Source organism: Tamandua tetradactyla, chromosome 11 (assembly GCF_023851605.1).
Source record: "Tamandua tetradactyla isolate mTamTet1 chromosome 11, mTamTet1.pri, whole genome shotgun sequence".
NCBI classification, from domain to species: Eukaryota; Metazoa; Chordata; class Mammalia; order Pilosa; family Myrmecophagidae; genus Tamandua; species Tamandua tetradactyla.
Window position 1 is genome coordinate 44307358 of NC_135337.1, and position 24487 is coordinate 44331844.

A 24487-nucleotide genomic window follows, 5' to 3' on the forward strand; every position below is an offset into this window, starting at 1 on the left:
ATTCCATGCCATCATCTTCTCATTCCATTTGCAGATAAACCAGGTTCTGAAAGACAACTACAGTTTACATTCTTGGATTGATTATCTGTTATAGATAAATGTCCTTATAACAGTATATAATATTACTCCATAATCACATATTAGAAAATAAATATACAAATAAATTATAAAAGAGGAAACTTCAGTATACTTTGGGGATTTTATTCACCTTATCACCTATTGAAAGTGTCCGTATCAACTTGATTTGCCTCACCACTGCTCTTTGCCTATGAGAAGAGAAAAGATACATGTGCCACATCCATGGTGGGACACAAGTAAGTTAGACATAGAGAAAATGGTGGGTTGAGCACAAAAGCAATATGGACTGAAATCTGGAATTTATATGAAAGATTTGAGAAAAAAATGTTACCTGAAGGAAAAGTAAAGTAAATGAAACATAGTTCATTGAAGTGGAAGAAAATAAAAATGGAGGGTTAGGTATCCTGCAGTTTTATTTTTAGTAACTATGTATTTTTTTGCTAATCTACCTAAATAGTATCACATAAAAATGAATAGGCGCGCTCATATATGTCTAGATACTATTCCAGCGTAAGGATTCCTTGGTGCACAATTTGCAGATGTTAGCTTTTAACAAATCTCTTAATTGCACTTAGCTATCATTCTAATAATAATGTACATGATAGAGAGCTTGAAATCCTCAAAACATACCTGAGGTTATTCTAATATTAGTTATTTTTCAAAAAAGAACTCATGATTGCTCAGGTAAAGTGCAAAAAAGACAAAAATAAATAATTAGGAACAAAAAGAAAACCTTTATGTAATACTATTTCACCTCTATATGGTTGAAACATTTAAGAATTATTTATCTACTGAGTTATGAGGCAAAAACACAAAATAAAACAACTTCGATTTTTAAAGAGCAGCGGGAAGCTAAATGTTTAATAAATTTTCTCGTTTTGTTTGCTGAATATGACAAAGAAGTATGAACTTGATGGTAAAACAAACGGTTGAATTAGTAACTGGTTAAACTGGGTTCTCAAGGGATTGATGAATAAATAGATGTCAACTGCTAGGACGTCGGTGGTGTGCCACATCCGCTGGCTGCAGACATTGGTGACATGGCATCAAAGAGAGCCTATGAGAGTGAAGATTAATGAGATCTCAACACACTGAAAGAATGTATTGAGACTAATGAGATAAAAATTCTATAGTGATAATTGTAAAATCTTGTAATTTGTTTCAAAATATTTATTGTTTAAGTGTAGGATAAAAAAATACATGTTTTCAGTCTCGTAGTTTTACTTATGGCTCTCATTGAGTGATAATTTAATGTTTGTCAACCATGAGTGATTTGCCAGAAAAGACAATCCAGTCATATGTTGCGTAATTAGAACTAAGGAAAGAGTCTAAACCAAGGGAAGGAATTATCCCAGGGGATCCTTGATCAATGGGACTGACACACTCAACAGGAACGTCATAATAAATACCAGGTCAAATAAACATTTGAAGAAAATGGGGAGATTTTGTCTGCAAAAGAAAGATATTGAGACCACATGATAGGTGCCATATGGTATTTAAAGGGATACTATATGGAAGATGGATAAAAGCTCTTTTTTTTTTTTGTTAGAGAAGTTGTAGGTTTATAAAAAAAATACAGAGTTCCCATATACCACCTTATTCTTAACTACTTGTATTAGTGTGGTAAGTTTGTCACAATTGATGAAAGCACATTTTTAAGATTGTACTATTAATTGTAGTCCTTTTCTTTTTTTACCATAGGGTTTTAACTGAAACTCTCTAACAGCAGACTGGACCCTTTTCCAGGCAATGAAGTTATTTGCCCTAAAAGTGTGCAAAAAGATACTAGAAATTCAAGTAACCAGAGTAAAAGATTCCTTCATTAGGTGAACTAGATAAACTCTCAGTTTCCTTCCAATTTGTGGCATATTTGAAGAATCAAATTAAGATCAGGAATTAGGCATGCTGTGAATTACTTCATATCTAATAAGGCAATATCTCTTCCATAATGCAATTTTGTTATGCAAATATATTATTGATAATAAACATAATTAATAAAATATAAATAAATATCTTTTTGTCTGCTGTGGCATATCTACAGGACATTTATTATTTTTTTTGTCTATCATGTATTTTAACTATGAGATACTTATTCAGGGGACATTTTACTAAACTGAATTCACAACATAAATTATTCTGTTTATACAACAATTGAAATATAAGTATAGATGTCAGGATGATGCTCACAATGGTTTCCTTTCCTAATATCAGTAACTATTATTTCTCTTTATGGGTAGCCTTGACATTACTTTATACCATAAATACATAACTTCAGATTATTATTTAAAAGGTCTAAAATGCATCATGTTTAATTGGGAAAATAATAATAAAGGAAAATGCTCTTTTCCCACTACTTTCCACTTGATGTTTTTGCCAGTGTGCTGTGATAAACTCTGGGATAAACACGAAATCTGGCTTGATTTGATCAAAGCCTTTTTTGTCATTTCCATCTCTTAAAAAACTTGCCAAACAGATACGGTCAAAGATTAGGCAGCTGAATTTATCTGTTCCAGCCTCTTCTGTACAGAAGGTCTTAGGCTTTCCAAGTCAAATAGATACAGTAGCAAACATAAATTATGATTCATCTTAGTGTAAATGTAATTTTGATTTGGAGTATCATATATGAGAAACCATAAATCACAACATACGCAGTCAAATCATACTAAATTATAGGGAATAAACTTTAATTTTCAATAGAAATTTTAAATTCATTCTCTCTGAAGTTCATGTACCAATTCTGGGCAGATATTTGAATGCTGGCACTAATTCAGGAACAAAAAAGCAAAACAAAACAAACAAACAAACAAACAAAAACAAGAATAAGTTCACGAAATGGAGTCTACACTGCAATTTACTTGCTGCTTCATAATTATAAACCACAGTAACGCGTGTGCCTATGTGTGATAACTAAGTTTTATTTTTCTCAAACGACAAGTTACAAGAAATATCTGTGCAAGGCAGTTAACTCTTTCCAACAGAGGCAGGCTATCAAGGCAGCTACTGGAACGAAAGCATTTGGCCCAAGGCCTAGTGCTATTGGTAAACCACAATTTCTTGCACTGCCACTATAATTTAAATTAAGTAGAAGGCAGGCTTATAAACTCACATTATGACCCAAACTTTATGGTCCTTTTATATCTCCTGGGTTCTGATCACAATGAAACTTTCTCCGACTGAAGCAATTTAACACAAACATTCCTTTGGCAGACTATAAAATGTGATTTTTCAGTCAACCTTTTATAGGTATGTTGGGTACATATTGTGTGCCCAGTTGGAAAAGGGGGAAAAAAAGAAACAATGCAACGTAAGCATTGAAACATATGTGTTGTGCTTTCATATAGCAGATTTGCACATGAAAAATTACTAAGGGATTTTACCAGCCCAATTTTTGTTTTTATCTGCAAAAGGCATGTGAATAAAGTTTAGGCTGAATACCCTAGAACGTTATAAAGAGAAACACTTTAAGGCACTACAATTTGAAATTTTTTAGTTCCCAAAGTCCTCTTGCATTTTCTCTTCCTGATCCCCCCAAAACTTTCTCTTTGAAAGTGGAAAGTCCTTTTACCTGAGTCTAATTTTAAACAATAACTCATGCAAATTTAAGGTGAACAGAGAAAAAGAAAGTAGCAAAGTGTTCATCTAATAATTTCATTATAATAGGTAAGCTAGAATATGTTGGAGGGTGCACAGGTAGTTCAGTGGTTAGAATGCCCGCCTTCCATGCAGGAGACCCAGGTTTGATTCCCAGACCATGCACCCAAAAAGTATGTATATATATATATGCTGGAGACAGGTGCAGGATTTGGGCAGGGAGAATTTGGCTAGAAAGGAATTTATGAATTCCATATTTACTGTGTAAACACTCAGAAGTACGCATTAAAAATGAAACCCTTGGCAATCTCAGGCAGCTATAAGTACAGTTGCCATTTGGTTTTGACATGGCTATATGAGAATTTCAACATCAGGTACAACTTTTCAAATGAAATGCTTCAAATGATTCCTAACACTACAGAGAGAATGAAATTGCCAGTCAATTCTATTTTCTGTTATTAGTTCTTTCCCTACTTTTCTCAAAGACCAGAATGTAAGCAGAGATTGCTTTTGCATGTATGATAAAGATAATGAATTGCTCTGAAATTAAAATCGGGAAGCAAAAGTGACAATTGTAATGAGAGGGACCAACTGTTTGACTCTTGGTGCCCGTGTGGGGCGTCACTTACTACAGACACACATTTACACACGGCACACAAAAAAACATTTAATATTGAAACAAAGGAAACAAACTAAGTTGGTGAAAAACTTCTGTTAGTGAAAATATAGAGTGCGTCCATTGCCCAGGGCAAGAGAAAGCTGACTGATGAAGTGTAGATAAATGAAGTCCCGTTCTGAATTACACCTGCTAAATGCACTCATAATCCTGGTTGCATTGTCTCTTCCATAGCAGCTGCAGCATCCCTACTGGCCTTTCTACACTTTGAGTGGTATAGCATGTGCTTGTAAGTTCACTCAGAGATACTGGATTACACCTCGAGAAGATTAAGAGGGGGGAATCGATGGGAAGACCCTTGTAGAGTGGCATATTTTAGAATACTCCTACTGTGGAATCATTCATGGATACGTTGTGCTTAAACGTTGCTAATACGTCAGCATCTATTCTTATATTTTTAAACTGGAATGAAATAAAAAAAATACCCCTTTTTATTTCTCTTAGGTAAAAAAATCTAATGCCTTTCTGTTTTCTGAAGTTTTAAAAGAGAGAAATAGGTGGGATATGACGGTAGGCATAACTAAAACGAAAGGCTTCATGATTCAGGTTTAATGAGCATTTGTCCAGTAAACCCGATTAGCACAAGTATTTAAAATCTTCTGCAATATTGTCACTTAAAAAACCCAAGTGATTACCTTCGGACACTCAATCTATGATTTACTTGAGACCCTTTCCCTAGTTCACCAGATCTTTCTATTTAAAGATCTTATTTCACACTCTGCTAATGAAAATTTACAGGCTGATAGTTACCTATTGAAAATGACTCTTGATTTTCCAACTGTATTCCATATGTACTCTGATTTCCTTTTTAACAAGAAACACTTCAATTTTCACAGTTTCTTTATTCAAATGCTAGTAAATCTAAGGAAATTAGCCTTCGCTTTGTCCAGAAAAACAACTGTGATGAAAAATTATAATTTCTCTCATAATGGTCCTCCTAAAACTACTTTTCGACAATGCTCCCAACTGATGCTTAAAATGTTTTGTTTCCTGATGAACAAACATAAATTGTTGCAATTCCATAAAATAATTAGGTTGAAAAATATCCACAGTACTCAAAATTGGTTTACAAGAAAATGTCTACTGTTTCCATCTTCAAGTTGTACCAGAAAGAAATATCTCAGCACTGGAACTCAATTTAGAAACAAAATGGAAAAGCAAAATAAAATTGAAAAATAACAGTCAATAGATTTTTCTTTTCCCTCCATATGGTTGTTTGCAAAAAGTACCACTTGGGACACTGTGTAATTTAAAAGTATTTTCCAGAGGAAGTGACAGATTCTTTTGCCTTACAGGTTGACATACTACCTTTGGTATTATGGGCTATTGAAAAGTGGCAGGCATGCTAATTAACAAGTGGATATGGGCTTAATTTGTGAATGGTATCTCTTGAAATTCAATCCGATTTGCACCTAACCAGTGCCTAGAAGATGATTGATGCTACTTTGGAATGGTGGATGTTAACAAAATACCATCCACAAGTAGTTGGCAGAGGACATAAATTATTTGAAAATATGGCCACCATCAAGAAGACAGCTATAAGTCTATCAAAGAGTCTTAGGAATATGGGACATGCGTCCCAAGGCTCAACACTTTCTGTTATCTCATCCACACTGATAGCCAATTGACCAATACCCACGCCAACATTGTAAAATGGCCAATGGGATGATAATTTACATGATATAAGGTAAAGTTTTAATTGTATTTGTGGGGCTCTTTCTCTTCATATGATCTGTTTTCTTTCAAGTGATGCCTAAAAGGAAGAAGAAAAGAAAAATAAATAAGGGATTTAAGGAGGAATTCCCCAAGAAAGGTGATTATGAGAGACAAAGCGGACAATAGATTTTCTATGAAATTTGTAGCATATTTTATATTAGAAGCTTTTTTACATTTATTTGTAGTGCTTAAAATAATATTTAATGCTTTTCCTGACAACAGTAGAAATACCAATTAATTCTAGAACGTTTAGAAATGGAAAAAAATGTAAAGATGAAAATAAATATCACTCTATAATCTTGTAAGTCAAAGTTGTTGTTTTTATTAAAAATAGCTAAGATTTAGCTCATTTTACGCCAGGAATTGTGCTAAATACCATAGACACTATATCTATTTTTCTTAAGGATCTTTCGGCTGTTACTATTTTTATTTCCAAGAGATAAAACTGTTAAAATATTGCAATAAAACTTCACAGTTTCATCGCAGTGCAAGTCAATTTATACATATGTATAAGCACACTCAAGTTTAATTTTTAACACAATTGGGATCATATATTCTCTATAATTTTAAAACTTTGAAACTTTAATAACTTGTCAATATTTTTCTACCTTATTAAATATTTTTACAACATAACTTTTAGTATTTGAATGGCTTTCTCTTGAATGCTGTATTTTCTTTAGCTAATTCCTATTATTTGACGCAATTTTTTCCCATCATAAATATGAACATGAATTATATAATTATGTCCTGAATCTTATATTCTATAACATAAATATTTATACACATTTCAGAATTAAATAAGCTTTCTATTTTTAATCCTCTGGAACACTTTAAATTGCCTGGGATTATTGATTGAAATATTGGGGAAAAACTGCCTAGTATATTTGACCCCATCTCTTCCCATCCAAAGTTTCTTCCTTGATTAACTTTAATTGTTTTAAGGTCATTTGGATTATTTGATCATATTGATTTGTTTTTGAGTTAATCAGGAAATTTGTATTTTCCCAGAGAGGTAGACACTTTACTTAACGTTTTAGAATTATTAGCTCCAATTACGTAGTCAAATACTACATTTTTAAAAAACCATTCTGTTTATATTCTTTCTCATTTCCAATTTTCTGAGCTTTATCAAGGTCTTTCTTTCACAGGATTAACAAAGAGATGCTTTATTATAAGGAAGTTTACAAAGAATCAGTTCTTAAATACCCTTAGCGAATTTTTTCTTTGTTGTTCTGATTTCTAGAGGCTTATGGACACATGCGAAGAATAGTTATTGACTGGCACAGTGACTTTTAGAGATCGTTACCTGTTTACGGCTACTGAGAACTACCATTAGTATCTCTCATAACCAGTGAGAATTAATCCTGAGCTAATTCTGATGAGAATTATCAACTAGGCTCTCTGTTGAGAGAAACAGAGAATATTACTGTATTTGAAAATCTTAGCTTTTTACTTCATCCTTTAGGGTAATTGAGTAATTTTTATAATTTGCTTAATATCTTTGGAAAGAATATAGATTAGGTTTTTGTTCTGTTGTTACAGTTTTTACTGATAATTTAATAATATTTTCTCATGAGGAAACTCAATGGAGCCCTAGCCAATTATAATTTAGATTAGCTAATTTATTCACTTATTCATCAAACATTTTCAATATCTTTTATATACTAGATATTGAAGTATTTGTTGGAAACATCGAAGTGAAGAAAATATAGTCATTGCTTTCAAGAAGCCTATAGTCCAGTGGAACAGATAGGTATAAATATTCACAATGTAGTGCAATGATTCTCACAATGGTGATATGTAGAAAATGCAATGGAAGTACAAGAAGCTATTCTACTTCTTAGGGTAGTCTAGAGGTGTTTACAGAAGTATTAGTGAAATGTAAATGATAAGAGCCACTCACCTGGAGAGGGCTGAAAATGGCATTGTATGGAAAAATGTAATAGCACAGCCACTCTGGAGTAGCTGGGTGGACAGGCTGTGGGCATGTTGTACAGAAAGAGGCAGTAGAATCTATACTCGGTGGTGCGTGTAGAGGCCAAATTCTTAGCATTTAGACTTCAACACATGTGTAAAGGCAAAATGGAAGAGAAAATTATTAATGGTAGCTTCGTATTCTTATCCAGAGTGATGAATGTAAGGCTAGGAATTTTGTCTTCCCTGTTTACATCCCCAGTAAAAAAAAAAAGTATTTGGCACATATTTGGTCTCTAAGACATAAATGTTGAGTTAATGAATGACATTCAACTTCAATTAACGACCATTATCTAAATACAAAATTTTACAGTATGTGAGAAGAGTTTGCTACATTTGATGATATGCTCAAATAGTTACATTAAGAGTAACCAAGAACATGTGATTTTAGAATAATGCCCACAAATTTAATTATATTCATAATCCATGGGGTATAATAATAATAATGTATCATTCTATTCATAAGTGAATTGGTATATTAGTTAGGGTTCTCTGGAGAAACAGAATCAGCAGGCAATATTCGTAAATATAAAATTTATTAAAGTGTCTCACATAACCGTGGGAATGATTCCAAATCTGTGGGGAGGCTGTGAAGCTGATGATTCAGATGGAGGGTCTGGATGAACTCCACAGAAGAGACTCGCCGGCCGAAGCAAAAAGAGAGACTGTCTCTTCTGAATCCTCCTTAAAAGGTTTTCAGTGATTAATTAAGCATCACTTATTAGAGAAGACACTCCCCTTGGTGATTACAAATGGAATCAGCTGTGGATGTAGCTGATGTGATCATGATTTAATTCTATGAAATGTCCTCATAGCAAAAGACAGGGAGCACTTGCCCAACCAGACTAACAGGTACCACCACCTGGCTAAGTTGACATACGAACCTGACCATAATAATTGGTAAAAGGTTTTGAAGAATTCATTATACCTTATGTGATGGTTAAGTTCATGTGCCAACTTGGCCAGGTGATGGTGTCCAGCTGTTTGGTCAAGCAAGCACTGGCATTATGTTACTTGAGGACATTTCACAGACTTAACTCATCACTAAGTTGATTGCTTCTATGGCTGATGGCATCTACAGTCCACTGAGGAGATTGCCCTCAACAATGAAGGAAGTCTCATCCAATCAGTTGAAGGCTTTGAAAAGAGAACTGATGATTTCAGCAGTTAGAAGAGAGAATTTCCATCTCTATTTCAGCCAATCAGCTTCTCCTGGGGAAATTCATTGAAAACCTTTATTGGAGTTCCCAGCTTGCAGCCTGTCCTACAGAATTGGACTTGGTATCCCCACAGCCGTGTGAGACAATTTTTATGAAAATATCCTATTTACAGATATCTCTTGTCAATTCTGTTTCCCTAGGGAATCCTGCCTAATATAACTTATAAAAAGCTTTTAAAGCATTGAGTGACACATATTTACATGAATTGGTCAGTTACAAACAATGTTCCCACTGTACAGATGAAAGTAGGAACATTCTCGTGAAGATCTCAGGTTGATGTTAACAATAATTAAAAAAAAAAAAAGGGATTTTAAGTAAGGAGTTGCTAATTTTCCTTTTTAGGTTCCACAATCTCAAATAATTAGAAAAGCAGTATGATTGTTTTTATCTTGCATTTTCCTTCTTCTGCTTGTACGAAAAAGATAAAAAGGCTCATTAAATAAATGTATATGAGAGATTTATTTAGATAATTAAAGTTTTAGCAGATGTATTTGTTTCAATCCCCTTCACTGATGGTCCATTTGCATAGAGCGATTTAATTCTCTTCATTGGTATAAAATATAACAGCAGTGTCTTCCTTCTAGTGTTGTTCTAAAGGTTAAATGAATATCTAAGGGGGCTTAAAACAGTGTCTGAGATAATGTTCTTACAAACATTAGCTACTGTTAATTATTAGGTTGTATTATTTTAGATATCCTAAGATAACAGGGCACTTCAGAATGATATTTTTATGGGACTAAAAAAATGCTTGAAATTCCAACTGAATCATACAAATAGGAGGAGGATATTCCTGGCCAAAGCACTTCCCCCCCCCCCCCCAAAAAAAAAAACAAGCAAAGAAGGAAAGAAACAACAAACAGAAATTCAACAAATGGTGCTGCAAAAAATGGGATACTCACATGGAAAAAAAATTAAATGTGACCCCCCCCGGGCATACAGCATACAATAAATAAATAAATAAATAAAAAGAGGGTATAGTTTTAGGTTGTGAGTGTATTTTTATAATCAAATTATTGAAAAAATAAGCTGAGCATCTATTAAATGTAATCTCACTTTAAGAAATTAAAAGGACATCAACATTCTTTGATCCCTGTTCTCCAAATAAAAATTCATCCAGTGACCCAGCATATTTCCATATGCTAAAAGCAGGGAGTAAGAGAGAGAAGAAATAGGGGTGGCATGAAAAAAAATGGAATGGCCTACAATGGAGATACGTTGGTTTATTGTAATTAGTTGGTGGGGAGAGTTTTTTATTTTAAATTTAAAAAGCGTCATTTTGAAAATTACTCTTATTCCACTTCTCAGGTTATTAATTATCACTCCCTTTTTACAAAACCATGGAGATTTATAGCTCATAAATTATATTCTCTCCAATTTATTGCAAAATACTTGTTTTAATCCTAAAAATGAAAAGTAAGGTGATACATATTTTAAATAAAATAGAAATTGGTCTTTAGGCTAACTTTCATGTAAGTAATCCAAGAGACCATTTAAAAAGTACATAGCTGTGGTTTATATGAGCAAACCAATCTGCTTCCTGAGTGGATATGGAACTGTTCAAACTGTAGCTCAGTGTATTAAATAATGTTTGGAAAAGGCCCCCTGGTTATTTGCAAACTATGTTTAGATTTAAATTTAATATTTTGAGTCCAAGAGAAGGGGATCACCATAAACTCATCGCAGCTGTCAAATGTACAATACACAAGAGGATTCTGGTAGAATGGGAATGAGTTTGGAAACCGGCTGCCAAAGGTGATAAGAAGGAAGGCAGATTTGGGGAAATTTGAATGTGGCTTAATTTCACATTTAAAGTCATTAGTGGAGTGCACATGTCACAGATAGGCTATAAAAATAGAGAATGAAGGTTCTAAACACTTTATGTGGTTTGCTGTAGAACATTTCTGAGAGAAGCTTGGACTCTTTTTTTGTGTGTGCGGCATTCAGTATTTGCAAACAGTGATACCAGAACAAATGGGGTTTTCCCCAATTAAGATAACTAATTAAATAAGGGGATAATATTTCAAACACATCTGCAGCAGTGGCTTGAGCCTTGTCAGATGTGGACGTATACAATAACCAAAAATTATATTAAATTTGAGGTAGCAAATTTCAACCACAGTCCAACAAATGCTGATTAAATATATAATCAGAGGCAAGTTAAAAACATAATAAATTATGATAATTTTTGTTGTAAATGTATACCACATTTACACATACTCACAGATATGGGCATTGAAATGTGTTCATTCTGAGTTCTTTTAATCACAGAATCTTAAAGCTAAGTGTTGCCTATTACCATAAGGGATCATCTCCTCTAGTCATCCGGCTGTCAGAAGGGACAAATAGTGGCCAATTCTATTCTTGCATTTCTCCTGGGATGAAGACTCAAGAAGCCATTCCAATTCATTGCTTTAACACTCTTATGGCTATAAAGAACTCATTTCTTCCTCAAATCAAACTGATCCTGAATTTATTATCCAGTATAAAAAGTGAATCTAACACTTGCAATAAGGAGTGTCTCTATGGAAGTGTTTTGAAGACCGGGACATATCACCCAGAGGAAGAAAATGAACGCAGAAAAGATTGTTCCCTGAATTCTGGAAATTTAGTGTCAAGCTGATCTCATAATTTGTGCACATTAGATTTATATATGTTAATAAGAAGTACACATATAGCAATACAGAATAGAAAAATAATGTAGTCTAATAATAATAGCTAACGTTTATAAAAACAATATTTCTGGCACTTGCTTAAAATTCTTAGATGAACTTACTCATTTCACCTTTAGAACAACCTTAGAAGGAATATGCTGTTACTATATTTTGTACTAATGAAGATATTGTGAGAGAGATTTAAATGACTCAAGCTACTAGTCCTGGTAAGTGGCGGGACCAAATTTTTGCTCCAGGTGGTACAGAGCTCCTGCTTTAATCACCCTAATCTATTACCTCTAGTTCATCAACCCTAAGGAGATAGGGAATAACCAATCAATTTATCCTTATAAAGTCTGCAGAGAAAAACCTCTTATATAATAAATGTTCAGTAAGTATTCATTTTTAGGATTGTGATAAGCATATGATAATCAGAGTCTGTGATCACTTATAGGTCCCATTTTTGGATAATATGACTTAAAAGATGGACCTAAAGATCTCAAGGGTAGATATTTTTTAATATCTGCCAATAATTGAATTTTTCCTTTCATCATTTTGTAAAACTGTCTCTCATTTGTTAAGCAGTCAACAACATTTATGGAACGGCTATATAGTATACAAAGTGCTTCATGCTTTGCCTTAGAGCAACTTATATTTGATTTGGAGAGCAGAATATTCTAACTTGCATAAAAGATTGAGCACTTAAAAATCAACATGAAGTAATTGCCAACTGCACATATGTAATAATAATTAACATTTTTGCTGCTTGCCCAGCAGCTCATATACAGAACACATTTGCATAGTGCTTTATAGTCTCCCAAATACTTTCAAATTCATAATCTCATTTGATCCTTACCCATCCTTACCTGCTTAATTCTCTATTGAGCTCTAAACACATATTTACAACGGCACCTGAAAATCTCGACTGGTAAATTCCATATTCTACTTATGCTCATCCTTTCCAAAATTAGGCAGATTACCTGCCTGCGGAAATGCAGCACCCTCTCCTCTGCCTTCTATCACCTTAATTGGAAAAATGATGTGTTCATAGTATTTTCTATTTCTTACAAAGTTTATACATATTTACCCCAGATTTTGGAAGACAGATATTATATTGGATGTACAACTGTAGCCCGACATCTAGCACAGTAGCTGGCTCATGTTAGAAGCTTAATAAATATTTGTGGAATAGGTACATCCTAATTCTGTAGAAGATTAACCTGAGACTGAAGGAAATTAATTAACTAATTAGTTGAAGGGAAGTGATTTGCAAGTGTGGACAGAGAAAACGAGGAAAAGAGCAGAATGTGAGATTCATTGTGAAGGTTTATGGGAAACACATGCAAACCAATGTCTCACATACTCTCCTGGGCAGCCACACCTCCTCCTCTATGTTTTGCCAAGATGCCAATCAGGTAGTGATGCCTCCCCTACTGAGAGTCTTTATAGTAATCACCTACCACAATCATGTTCTCAAGGCTTCAGAGAAAAGAAAAGTAGAGCCATTTTTTTTAAAAAGTTGAGATTTTTCTGTTTTGAATGGAAACAGAAATAATTAGGTCGTCTGTCTTCAAATATTCCTACACAGCTGTCCCCAAAAGAACTGTGTTGAATCATAGATTCCAAGAACCACAGAAGACACACCTTAGTAAATTTTGAGAACAATGAGATTTACTTTGGCATTGACTTTGAAGTTTATAAAGAAATGGGAAATTCCTGTTTTGCTAAAGGCAGAGCAGGGAATTTTTTCCCTCAGACTATGCTGAGCTCTACCCCCAAGTGGTAACGTTTCGGTTGGGTTTTGTGGCTGGGCATACTCCTTCACTAGAGTTTTCAAGACTTCCTCTTGAGCCGGGAAATCAACTTATCCCTCCTCTAATGGGAAAATTTTATTTTACCTTGGAATATAAACAAAACAGAAGCCCTGACATATCACTTTCCTTAGCACTCAATTCACACTTTGATGGAACAAAGGTAAAACTTAGCTGTACAATGTTGACAAGATAAACCATAAAACTCACACTCTTATTATGATATAGAGCATTTCCCAGAGTTAGTTCATGATCTTCTCAGTCAGGCTTCTCTCCTTGCCACCCACATACATAGCCAGGTAACCATCATTGTCATTATTTTTCACCTTAGATTAGTTTTGCCTGATCCAAAATTTCACATCTGAGTGTTTATATGCAAGCCATTTTGATTATATAGGTTATTACTTTTCTTAGGTAAATACCCAAGAGTACAATTGCTAGACCAAAGTAGTTATAACACTTTACATTCCCAGGGTGGTAACAATGTCTGAATGTTACGGTACTTCCATATCTTTGTCAGCATTTGGTGTTGTCAAATATTTTAATTTTAGCCATTTCTAGTGAGCATGTAGTGGGATCTCTTTTGGTTTTGAATTTAATTTTCCTGGTAGTTAATGATATTGAACCATTTGTCTATCTTCTCTTTTGGGGGGTTTATTCAAGTCTTTTGCCTATGTTTAAAAGCAGTGTTGTTGGTCTTTCTTTCATTAAGTTGTTAGAGTTTTTCATTTAGTCTCAATCTAAGAACTTTGTAAGGTATAGGTATTGTAAATATTTTCTCTCAGGATGCAACTTGTCTATACATCGCTTTTGATGAGCAGAAGAGTTTACTTTTGATGAATTCCAATTTATCATCTTTTTTGTGTGTGTGTGCCCTGTCTGAGAAATCTTTGTCTCTCTTAGGGTTTGCAAATAATTTCTCCTATTTTGTTTTAAAAACTTTTAACTTTTAGATTACTTATTTAGGTTTATGACATATCACACAATAATTTTTGTATATGGCCTGAGATAGGTATAGATGTTCAATATTTCTTCTTACGGTTATCCAGGTATAGCAGATTCATTTGTTAAAAAACCTTTCCCCTAATGAATTTCTGACCGCTTGAAAATCATGTGAACATTTACGTGTCAACCAAGATTTATCTATTCTATTCCATTGATTTCTAATCCATTCGCTTAATGCCACACTGCTTTATTATTGTTACTTTTAATGAATAAATTATAAAGAGTTTATTAGTTTTCCTACGCTGTATAACAAGTTAACACAAACTTCAGCAATTTAAAATAATAGCTACTATTATCTCACAATTCTGTAGGTTAAAAGGGCAGGCATAGTGCAGGTGAGTTCTCTGCTTAGGTTCCCAACAATCCTGAAATCAAAATATCAGCTGGCTGCATTGTCATCTAGAGCTCAGGGTCCTTTCGAGATCATTCAGGTTAGCAGAATTCAGTTTCTTGAGGTTGTAGGATTGAGGTCCTGTTTCCTTGCTGTTTGTCAGCTGGGGGACTCAGTTCCTAAAGGTCACCAGCATTCCTTGTCATGTGGACCCCGCCATTTTCAGAGCCAACATTGAAGAATTTCCTCTTAGACTTCAAATCTCTGACTTCCTCTGTCTCTGATCTCTAGATTCAGATTTAAAGGACTCATGTGATTAGATCAGGATTACCCAGCTAACCTTCCCTTATTAAAGTCAACTGTACTATATCACAGAAGCCAATTACTGGAATAAAATACATGCTATTCACAGCCCCTAGGCATGTATATTCCGAGGAAGGAATTTAGACCCATCTTAGAATTCTGCCCAAACTGTCAGGTAGTGAAAGTCCTGCAGTTTATACTTGTTTTTCAAGATTATTTTGGCTCTTCTAGGACCTCTGCATTTTCATAAGCACTTTAGAAACATCGTGCTTGTCAATTTCTATCAAACAAAAAAACTGATGGAATGATAATTGGAACTGCATTAAATCAGTCAATTTGGGGAGAATTCATATCTTAACAATGAATAATCACGCCTTCTTTCTTTTCTCTTGAAAAATGTTTTATAGTTTCCAGTATAGACATTTAAAATGGCCTTTATTACATCTGTTGGATAATATTTTGTCTTTGATGCTGTTGTAAACTCTCATTTTTCAATTGTTTGCTACTAGTGTGTAAAAATCACTTATTTCTGTATATTGACATTTTCAGAGTTCTTTCTAACATCATTTAGTATTTTTCATAGCGTTGTTTTAATTCCTTAGAATTTGGAATCTAAACAATAATGTTGTCTGTGAATATGGATAGCTTTACTTTTTTCTTTTACAACCTGTGATAGCTACATTCATGTGTCAATTTGCCCAGGTTGTCTGGTGAAGCAAGCACTAGCTTAAGCGTTACTGCGAGGACATTTTGTGGACTCAAATAATCAGTCAGTTGATTGCATCTATGGCTGATTACGCCTCCAATCAACTAAGGGAAGTTGCTCTGGAATGAGAGATATTTAACCCAAACAATTGAAGACTTTTGAGGGAGAGGTGACGAGTTCAGTAGTTAGAAGAGAAAACTTTCATCTCTGCTCCATCCAGCCAGCCTCTCCTGGAGAATTCATCTAATTTTCATTAGAGTGCCAGCTTGCAACCTGTCCTAAGGAATTTGGACTTGTGCATCCCCATTGTTACGTGACCCTTTTATAAAATCTCATACTAGTCACAGAAATTCTATTGGTTCTGTTTCCCTAGAGAACCCTGGCTAGTATATAATCTTTATGACTCTTATTTATTTTAATGCTTCATTGCTTTGTCTACGATATCAACTCATGTAGAATATAAGGGATGAGGACAAACATTCTTAGGAGGAAAACACTCACCATTAACTATGACATACAATGTTAGATACAACTTGTTTAATGAAATTTCCCTCTACATGTAATTTGCTGAGAAATTGTCTTTAAATTAAGAATGGATTCTGAATTATATCACCTTTTTCTGCATCCATTAGGATTAACATGTATTTTATCTTTTATGCTATTAAAAATGGTGCATATAAAAATGTATATATAAATTACATACAGTATATATGTGTGTGCGCTTTTATTACTAACTAAACTTGCTGATATTTTGTTAACCATTTTACAACTCTATTCATGGGGGATATTGATCTATAACTTTCTTTTTCTTTGCATTATCTATCAGGTTTTGGTATTAGGGATAATACCAAAACTCATAGTTATTGGAGTTTGGCGGGGAGATGAGGGGAGGTGTTTTTTAAATAAGAAATTATCTACTTCAATAGATATGAGATTATTAGACTTTATTTTTTAAGTTATATTTTTCCATTTTAACTTCAAGTTGTATTTGACTGTTTTATCTGGGATGTCAAATTCATATGCATAAGATTGTTCATAATTTTCTATTATGATCCATTTTTCTGTATGTAGGAACTGTAGTGATATCCTGTTTTATATTACTGATATTGGTAATTTGCATTTTTTTCCATTTTGTGATCTACATTTCTAGGATTTTATCAATTTTCCTAAGATTTACAATGAAACCTTGAAAGGGGGGTATAAAATCTTCCACTACGAAGGTTATTTAGCTAATTCTTTTGTTTCTATCAGTTTTTACTTTATTTACCTTGAATGTCTTTTATGTGCACACTAATTTATAATTATGTTCTTGATAGATTGACAATTATCATTAAGAACTGTCATTTTCTCTGCTAATATTTCTTGTCTTGAGGTCTATTTTTTTATTATAATAAAACAACATTCAGCTTTTTAAATACTTATCCTTTACATGGTTTATATTTTTCTGTCATTTTACTTTCATGTGTTGAAGGTACTTAACTCATAGATAACAAATAGTTGAGACTTGCCCTCTCATCTGGTTTGAAAATTTAGGCCTTTTTAATTGGAGAGTTTTATAATATGCAACATATATTCAATGCAATTATTAATTTGATTGTATTAGGTCTGGGTTTTTGCTATTTGTTTCCCTATTTATGTCATGGGTTTTTGTACCTTTGGTTCTCCTTTCTTTCCTTATTTTAGTTTAATCTAAAATATTTTTGTTATTTAATTTTGATTTTTTAGCCTTTTCAGTGATATGTCATTGTGTTATTTTCATGGTTACTCTAGGTATTAAACACAATCTACTTAGAGTTAATATGGTACTTCTTCATGTGAAAAGAAACTTGCATCCGTATAGTTCTATTTCCCCAATCTGTTGTGCTATAATTGTGATACTGTTACTTCTTTTATTCCCAAAATATTTTTTTCCTTCTATTATTGTCTTCTGACCTCGTAATTTATTTTGAAAAGCTATCATTTGTATCATTGTTCTATATTTAATGTGTAATTTGATGCCTGCTACTTTGAAGAGCCTCAATTTAATCTTTGGATTTCAGCAGTTTTAAATATGATTTACTTAGCTATAGCTTACTTTTTATTTATCCTGTTCAGGTTTTGTCGAGCTTTTGGATATATTCATTGATGCTTTTCCAAGTTTGGGAAACTTGTGACCATTGATTTTTCTGTTCCTAATTCTCTCCTCTTTCTAGGATTCTGTTTACACAGATGTTAGATGATTAAATATAGTCCAACAGGTCCCTCTGTGCTGGCTTGAAACATACCCAGAAAACCAAATTCTTTCAACCCAGTCTTGTGGGGGGAAACCTGTTGTTGGGTAGGACCTTTTGATTAGGTTGTTTCGATGGAGTTGTGACCCCACCCATTCAAGGTGGGCTTTAATCCTTTCCTGAAGTCTTTCATGAGAGAGAACTCAGAGCCTATACAGAGAGCAGAGAGATGAAACCAAGACACGGATGTTTGGAGATGCTAAGCTAGAGATGAAACCCAAAATTTGCCCTGGAGAAGCTAAGGGAGGAACCACTTAGTGAGATGCTTAGAGTGAAAGTCACTGGAACCAGCTGAGAGCAACAAAAGCTGCGAGCAAAGGGTTAGTAGACACTACCAAGTGCCTTCCCATGTGGCAGAGAAATCCAGGACATGATCAGACTTTCTTGAGTCTATTGATGCCTTAATTTGGACATTTTCATCCTTAGAACTATAAATTTGTAACCTAATAATTCTCCTTTGTAAAAGCCAATCCATTTCTGGTATATTACATTCTGGGAGTTTTAGCAAACCAAAATACCCTCATTTTACTTTAATCTTTTAGTTTTAGCTCTGTTCTTCAGACTGGTTAATTACTATTGATATATTTTCCAGTCACTGATTTTCTTCTGCCATTTCCATTCTTCTTTTAAACTTACATTTAAAAAAAATTTTCAGTGTTGCACTCTCAATTCTAGACTTCCAATTTTGTTCATTTTTATAAATTCTGTTTTGATTCTTAACTCACACTGTGTGTCATTTTCCATTAAGTTTGTGAACCTGTTTATAGTAGCTGTTTTAATGTCTTTGATAGTTGCAATATGTAGGTCTTCTCAGGGAGGTTTTTTTATTGACTGCTTTGAAAGAGGGTATGGGTAATATTTTCCTATTTTTCATGTATGTGTGGTGATGTTTAACTCTATTTTGGACGTTATCAATTGATCACTGTAGAGCTACTAATTCTGCTCTGCTTCTTTGAAGAATGTCTTGTCTACCAAGCAGCTAATTTTGCTAGACTAATATTCCCTAATCTTTCTCCAGTGGGGTATGCAACACCTTAAATCCATGCTAATTTATTATAGCTTCCAACTGCTCCTTCTTTTACATGCCACTGAGGTATTCCTCATCAATGAACAGTTTATTGGTCTGTGCAAGATCTGTGTAGATTTTACATGCAGATATTGAGACTTCTCCCTCTGCAGTTTCCTCCCACTACAAATTTCCCTCTAACTTTCTGGCTGTTTTTCCACCCCAGCCTCTCTCCTCTGACTCCTAAGGTCACTAAGGCTAGAGATCTACCATGAAGCCAAGTGAAAAACTGAGACTAACCCAAGGCAAAAGGCTGCAAACTCTTAAACCTTCCAGTCATCGATTCTCTTTCAATAGTAGAATCCTTTCCATTTTCTGAATATTTTTAGTTACTTTTCATTGCTCTCCAATAGTTGCTTTTAAATATTTTGTTCAGATTTTATAAATGTTATCTGGGAGGGTTGGTTTGAGTAAACTATTTAAGCCTAACTAGAAGCAGCTAGCTAAACTAAGCACTTTGTTTTTTTCACAAAAGAGTTCAAAACACAATTATTTTAGTTTCATTTTACACATATGGGAACTAAGGCTAAGGAAGATTATTTGTAAGTTATTTTATACTTCATATACTTGGCAATTCAGAGAGTCCAATATTGTTCTGAAAAGCATGGACTCAGAATGTAAAGTTGAAAATACAAGGTGACCTTCTAAGAACACTGCCCTCAGGTAACTCAAGTGCAACTTCCTTACATTCTTTCATGCTCCACTCTTTCAAATAAGTGACCAGGTCTGCAAAATGGGCTTTGGTTTCATTGGGACGTCAACTTTATCTTTTTTGGGTTAAAACAATTATAAAATCTATCTTGAAAGCAAGTGCATGTTTATGAGTGAATAATAAAGTACTCTCAGCATTTGAATAGAAGAGGAAAATCTCAAGAAAATGGGCTAGCCCTAGTAAAACCATCACCCAACCAGCATTTATGAATATCACATATATGGCACTCAGAATATTCTAGGGGCTGATAATGGAGAAGTGAATTAAAATACACTCCCAAAGCATTTAGACTTTAGTGAGGAAAGACAGATGCAAAATTAAATAACTACTATATGGTGTGATAAATGTTATTTTGAAGTGCTAGCTGGACGCTATTTGAGCACAGAGAATGGACATCTAATCTAGATTTTATGGTTAATAAAGGATTTGAGGTAACATCTGAGCTGAGTCTTGGAGTAAGTATAGGATATTATTGGCGATGTTTTGGAGAAATGGTAGTTTAGACTGTGGAAGGAACCTATGGGAAGGCCTTGATGTGAACAAAGTGGAATGTTCGTAGAACTGAAAACATTCTGATTAGTAAGTGATGGAGTAGGAAGGGGTAGTGATAACAGATAAGAGTGTAGAAAACTTAGAGGGCCTTTTGTGCTTGGCTTAGGAGTTTTAACTTCTCTGAAGGATCCTGGGGATTTATCATAGTGACTTGATCAGATTTGACTTTTATAAAGACCGCTCTTCTTGCAGAGTAGGGCACAAATTGGAGGGTGAAAAGATTGCAAAAATGGTTTATATGTTCTTTTAGTAACTACGACAAGAAATGATAAGGGCCTGGCTCTAAGCAAGTGGTGTGGGAACTGAAAAGGAGATAGATTTTGGAGATACTACACACAGATTACAGATACATAGGTCAGGAAGAGGAAGGAGACACAAATTGTTTAAATAAGGCCTTGATAATTGAAAATAGCTATATTACACAAACTCAGGTTTAAATTTAAATGATCTTTCCCAAGAGAAATTAGATCTCCTCAGGATTCTTTATCTATAGCCACACTCTGACAATTTCTAACAACTTTTTGTGCCCTTGATGTCTATATAGGTTGAGGTTCATACATACAGATATGAATTTGATGACAGGGAGTTATAAATTAGAATCTGGTTCTAATTTTATGTGCAATTATACCAGGAAATAATTTGAGAATTTCAAAGCAAATACAAAATTGGGTACTTGGGAACCAAATCAATTTATCTACACAAAAATTAGCTAACACTTTTTTTGCTGATCCCTCAATGGAATACATAAGGAATTTGAACTTCAGAGAGATGGATCCTACTACTGGCTTTGCTAAAATAAATCTAGGTAAGGTTAAGCAAGAGATGTCAATTATAGAATGAGGTTTCTAAATTAATGAGGTTAGACTAGAGAGTTTTAAAGACTAATTCCTGCTTTAAAAGTTCTCTGATGGCTTCTTGAATTAATATATTTATGATGTCACTGTCACCCTAAACACTAGAAGAGGGGTAAATATTTCTGACTTTAATTTGTGCAAAAGTCAACATCCTATTGAAAACATTATTAGTCATTATATATTAAATTGAACATAATCTCGATAAAACCCAAGCATTTCCATAGTTGAGCCTGAGCTTTTATAAAGTGATACGTCCATTCTTTAGTGCACATGTAGAACTATTTTACAAGCTAATTTGAAAGCACTTGATTTTAAGTATAAAAATTCTTCTGTTATTGTTTTTAAAAAATGACAGGCACATGAGGCTTATATAAATTAGAAACATATGTCAAATGACAACAAATTGCAGATAAGAATGTATTCATTAAATGGTTTAAATATTAACACCATCTATGACCCCTTGCATACTTTTTATAAAAGAAAATTAAGAATAGAGTCAAATATAAATATATAGAGTCAAATATATATTAGTACATTTAGGTAATTTCTATTGGTTTTCAAATTCTGAAATTTTGTCCTATACACATGTAGAATGACATAGGATTAAATGAGATGCAAATTTTTGTGCTGTAACTATAACATAAACATATCATTTCCTATAATTCATATTAATACAATCAGTAGATATGCATTGGGAAAAATAAAAAAGCTAGCTTTAGATAGCTGGTTTACAGGGCAGTGGAGGTTCACTTAAGAAAATATGAATCTGAGCCCTGTTATTTTCTACTAGGTTAGATTATCTGAAAGAAAGCGCTTCATCTTTCTGGGCTTCATATCCATTGATAAAATGAGGATAACAATATCTATTTTTGAAGTTCATTATAAAAATTAAATTAGATAATGTACAAAATTCCTGCATTGTTCAAGACTATGGCAAATAACAGAAAGCTCACTCAAATTGGCTTAACAATTAAACAAAATCTATAATTTAAAATAAAAGAGAGTAAACCAATTCAGGTGGATTTAGGAGTTCAATCTTTATCATCAAGAATCTGTCTTTAATCTCATTCTTGTTTCTTTCTTTTTTTCTGTTTTGGTTTCATCCTATGTCTTTCTTCCTTCATGAGTTGGCAGAGAGAGAGGTTCACAGTTAGGTCTAGGCTTATGTCATTCTTAGAGCAATAAGCTTAAGAAAAATAAAATGCTGTTTTTGCCAGAAATTTTTGCAGAACTCCTGGAGCTCATTGGCTTGTCTGAGTTAAGGCCATGTGTCCAGCCCTGAACCAATTACTGATTTGTGTGATTTGTTGGACAAACACATAGGCAAAAATAGGAGGGAAGAATGTGAGGGTAATGAGAATGCACCTGGCAGACCTCCTTCTACAAAAGGCATATTAATCAAGAGCCACAGCTGCTGTGCTTTGAAATCCATTACTGAGTTTGCACAGGGACTACACCTTTCACGGGCTGCTCCCAGACAGTATGTGAGTGTAGTAAGATTACCAAGACAGATCCATTCCTGGGAGGTACAGGATTCCCATTTGATGCTGGCTAGGTTGAAATTTTGTAGATTCCATGGCAGATGGGGACACTTCCACCCAACATTCTTTCCCTCTGTTCTACTCTGTTCCTACCTGCAGAGGAGGTGGATGGCTCACCCAGCCATTCCTAGCAATCATCCTAGTTCCTGTTACACAGACATTTTCTCTAATAATATCCCTGCACATTGAATCCTGTTTTAGCATTGCTTGTCAGAGTACCCAGACTTACACAGCTAGTTACAGAATGGGAAAAGGTGGGCTTCTATATCCGGATGCATATGCATTGGGAAGGCAAAAGCAATAGATGTCCACTGTAAGGGTTTTCTAATCTATAACATGCAAAATGTTTGTTTTTGACAGATTTAATCTATATATTTATGTGAGTATCCCAGTTTAAAGTTATGATTACCAGTCTGGAGAAGTCACAATTTAATATACTAAATTTCATGGAAATACACGTTTACTAAATTATTTTCCAGTAGAAATGTTTTTAATTTTCATTTTTACTAGAGAACTTGTGGGTTTACAGAAAAATGATAAAATACAGGTTTCCCCTACAGCACCTATTTCAGTTGCTAAAGCTGCAGAAATGCAACATACCAGGAACAGATTGACTTTTAACAATGGGGATTTATTAAGTTACAGGTTACGAATCTTAAGCCATGGAGATGTCCGATTAAGACATCAAGAGGGAGATAAGTTCTCTGAGGAAAGACTGCTGGCATCTGGGAATCCTCTGTCACATGGAAAGGCAAATGGCAATGTCTGCTGGTTCTTCTCTCCAAAATGTCTCTGGGCTTCTGTGGGTCCTTGCTTATTTCTCCCAGGGAATTTCTGGTTCTCAGCTCTGTCCAAAATGTTTCTGGGCATTTCTTTTCTCTATAAATGTCCCTGGGCTCTCTCTGCTTTTACTCTTTTTATCCTCTTATAAAGAACTCTAGTAAAGAGGATTAAGACCCATCTTGGATTGGGTGGGTCACATCTCCATGGGAACCACCTAATCAAAAGGTCCCACCTAACAATAAGTCAGTCCCCCCAGTGGATGGATTAAAAGAATATAGTCTTTCTGGAGTCGTGTACTGGATTGAAACTGTTATGTACCCCAGAAAAGCCATGTTCTTTTAGTCCAATCTTGTGGGGGCAGACCTAGTGCTTAGGTGGGACCTTTTGATTAAGTTGCTACCACGGAGATGTGACCTACTCATTCAAAGTGAGTCTTAATCCTTTGACAGGAGTCCTTTATGAAGAGAATGAAAGGCAGAAAATATAGAGAGGGCTCATAGCCAAAACAAAGAACAGAAAAATGGAATCAAGTGACTGACTTTTGGAGCTGCTAAACTAAGCGATGAAACACAGAGTTGCCCCAGAGAAGCTAAGTGAGAACCAGAGATTCCACAGATTAGAGTGAAAGCCACTGGAATCAGAGCTGC